The sequence below is a fragment of the Dendrobium catenatum genome, unplaced genomic scaffold (genome assembly GCF_001605985.2).
Source record: "Dendrobium catenatum unplaced genomic scaffold, ASM160598v2 fragScaff_scaffold_156, whole genome shotgun sequence".
Lineage (NCBI taxonomy): Eukaryota > Viridiplantae > Streptophyta > Magnoliopsida > Asparagales > Orchidaceae > Dendrobium > Dendrobium catenatum.
In genome coordinates this window covers 7,098,183-7,102,027 of record NW_021318618.1, presented here as the reverse complement: position 1 = coordinate 7,102,027, position 3,845 = coordinate 7,098,183, and the positions used below count along the sequence as shown (strand labels likewise).

At 30.1% G+C, this 3,845-nt stretch overlaps 1 non-coding gene across 1 annotated transcript; it reads right to left on the bottom strand.

The window, feature by feature from the left end:
- Positions 1-992: 992 nt before the first annotated feature.
- LOC114579021 lies at positions 993-1,099 on the bottom strand. The gene has a single exon (XR_003699898.1). It is a non-coding gene; the product is annotated as a small nucleolar RNA R71 (small nucleolar RNA).
- Between the last annotated feature and the right edge of the window lie 2,746 nt (positions 1,100-3,845).

Genomic DNA, 3,845 nt, shown 5'->3' with positions numbered 1-3,845 from the left:
AATTTTTTTATGACTTAGGTTATTTCCTTTCTAACTTAAGAAAAAAGCTAATATATAGTTAAATTCATTACCTAAGCTAACAACCCGACTTGACACTATAGGAAAATCATGTATTACCCGCAAATTTTTTTGCAGAAAGTTATTCATTTTTCAGTGGATTTGTAAGTTTTTTGATAGATTTTTGACGAAATTTTTTGACGATAAAATTAGCATCGAAAACATGTTTTGTCAAAAAATAAAACTCATGAAATTTGTTTTCGGTGGAATATTTCCACCGATACAATTTTTTGAGGAACAAACCTTCGGAATAAAGAAAATTGATGAAAAAATGGGCATCACACTACAGATTCCCTTCGGGTAGCATGGGTTTCACGTAGCTTCTTCCCACCGGCCCGCCCCCACTTAGGCTGCTCGCAGCAGCTTCCTGCCAACCAGCCTAGGCTGCTCGCATCTTCCCGCTGGCCCGCCTAGGATGCATGCATCTTCCTGCCGGCCTGCCTGGGAAACCTGTGATGCCCGAAAGCCCTCCCAAACTAGCTTCTCGCTCGCCCGCCTGTGTTAATCGCGCTGGCTAAACTTGCCCGACCACGACCATGCAATCCGAAGACCAAGGGATTCAAATTCAAAACCTACACTAATATAAACTAATCAACCAGTATGTTGCAGAGCAAAATGTGAAAATAAGCATAATTTAATATATTTAAATAACAAAATATGACAATAAAACTTTAAATTAAAATAAAATAAAATATTAAAATTAATAAATAATAAAATGATTTTATTTTATGAATATACGCAAAAAACTAAAACACAACAATAGAAATGTTATACAAAGATGATTTATGATTTGGGCTTATAATGACTCCCGAATAAATTGTTGACTGTTGTAGGTAAAATTTGTTTTAAAAAATTTGAGTTATTACATAGGCTCAATTACAACTTGGAATGACTTAGCCCATAATTTTTTAGCTAAACATTATCCCCATCTAAAATTGGTAAGAAATGATATCATCTTATTTACCTAGTTAGATGATGAATTTATTTATGAGTCATGGGAAAGATTTAAAGAACTCATTAGGAAGTGTCCTCAACATGCCTTCTTAGATTGGCTAATCATTGAAACCTTATATATTAGACTTAAATTTTATCTTAGATAAGTTATTTATGATAATGATGGTGGTTCTCTAATGTTAAATCCATTTGATGAGGCATGTGCTTTGATTGAGGAGATGACTATCAATATTTTAATGGCTTCTTTAAAAGATTTAATCCTTGGAAGGTAGCTAGTGCTTATGAATCAGATGCTATATCAATTTTAATTGCATAAGTAGTGAATATATCTAGAAAATTAGATAATATTGGAATCATTTTCCCAAAAAGTCACCTTTTACTATAGAAGAGCTAGAATATCTTCTGATCCTCTAATGATGGAAATATATCAAGAGTAGTTCCATTTAATGCCTTAAACAATAAAACAAATAACACTTTCTAAAATGCTTATAATTTCATTTGAAAAAATCATCCAAATTTTAACTAGAGTAATAATCAAAATGCTAACAATAATTGGAACTCTAGCTAGCCAAATAAAGAAGAAAATAGGATCACCATCTTTAAACTTTTGCAAACACTAGGCCTCATTATTCCCCTTGATTTCACTTAAATAATCAACTTAAGGATAAAAAGCATTTATTGGTTAATAAAGGGTAAGGAATAATTCAAAGCTTTTAAGGTGAGGAGTGAAAAAGAATTAGAGAAAGTGGTTAGAAAAAAATAAAAGCTAATAGAAGATATTATTGTGAAAACCCCATTAGTACATGTTAATGCTGAGAAGTATTCTCAACTTACCAAAGAAGTAGAAAAACCAATTAGGAAGGTAGTTGACGGACTTTTCTTAAATAAAATTTGGATTGGCAGTTTTCTAGATTTTTTTGTGATCATTAAAAAATTAATAATTAATATCGTTGTTGAAGCACTAGAACAAATGCATAGTTATGAAAAATTTATGAAAGATATTTTAAGTACAAAGAAGAAATTAGGAGATTTTAAAATCATAGCCCTTTTAAAGAGTGTGGTTCTATTATACATAAACAAATCCCACAAAAGCTTAAGGACCCTAATAGTTTCACTATAATGATGTCTATAAGAGATAAATTTTTAGGTGCTAGTATTAATCATGTGCCCTTTATCATTTTAACTGGACCTAAGAGAAGTCTTACCTACCAATGCTACCCTACAACCAACTAATTTTCCACTCACCTATCTTAAGGTGGAAATAGATGATGTTTTAGTGAAGGTGGATAGATTCATTTTCCCTATAGATTTTATTATTCTAGACATGGAGGAAGATAGGAAAATACCTATTATCTTATATAGATATTTCTTAGCTATAAGTTGGTCTATAATTGATGTTAAAAAAGGAGAATTAACTATGAGAGTCCAAGATTAGAAAGTCACCTTTAATGTCTTTAAATCAATGAAGTTTCCTAAACACCAGGGTGAGGATTGTTATGAAGGGGATTCTATTGAAAGTTGTTTAGAGGAAGTTATGGAGGAAATTCTAGGTGGTAGTTTGACATATGGTGTTGTTTGAGGATGATTTGTATAAGATGGAAGGAAATGTTTTTAATCATTTTAATGAAATCAATAGGATGTTTGGAGAGATTTTTGAGGTCGTAGATACATTAGCCAAAGGAAAATATTTAAGCTTATATGTAGTTGAGGCACCAAAGTTAGAATAAGAAAGCACTTCCTGCCCACTTAAATTATGCCTTTTAGAGCAGAGGAGTAAAATTTACATGTCATTATTTCTGTTAAGCTTGAAAAAATTAGGTAGGTAAGTTGATTAAAGTCCATAGTTCATATAAAATTTCATTAGTCTGGTCTATTACTATCAATGAGGAGATTAGTCATTCCATTTGTATACATATGATTCTATTAGAAGAAGCCTGCCAACCTAAAGCGGACCCACATAGGAGGTTAAATCTGAGCATGAAAGAAGTGGTAAAGAAGAAATTTTAAAATGGTTAGATAGATATATCCTTTCTCTTATTTTGTTAATGATTAGGTAAGTCCCATTCATTCTGTTCCTAAGAAAGGAGGATTAACTATTATTGCAAATGAGAGAAATGAACTTAATCTTATTAAGACTGTGACCTATGTTCAAGTTTTATTGAAAAGCACGAAGTTATTTTTGATTATATTTTCTTTGGGAAAATTTGATTTCTAAAAAATTAGTTTTTGAATTGAACACATAATTATAAATGATATATCATCTCTGAAGGTGAAATTATCATTTCATAATGGATTTATATTATAAAACTATAAGTTCATCCTATTTATAGTTAAATTCAAGAAAGAACTACATATGTCACTGAAGGGTTAAGATGATGTTCGATAGAGTATTTAGCTATGATAATCTAGATATAGTATTTTTTATTTAATATTTTGAATCATAGTGATAATCAATATATCTTCCCAAGGAAAGAGAATTGCATTTATCATTAATCATTTGAATATGATGGTAATGATATATCAAGATTTTTTTTCTATTTTCTCTAAAATGATAATTTCTTTCCCCCTATTATATTTAGGAGCTAAAATGAACGGAATCTTATTTTTATAGGGTCTTGAATATTTTATGAAGGCAAGTATTCATAATTAATTTCAATATAAAAATTTTAAGTTTTGTATGAATACTTTGGATTAAATTAATGGTAGAAATTTCATTTAAGTGATACGAAAGGGGTGAGGTTAAAATTTTAGTAGAGATTGGAGAAAATTTGAACAATTATTTGGAGGTCAAATGGTGAAAAATAGGAAGTGTTTTAGGATTTTGAAATAATTTA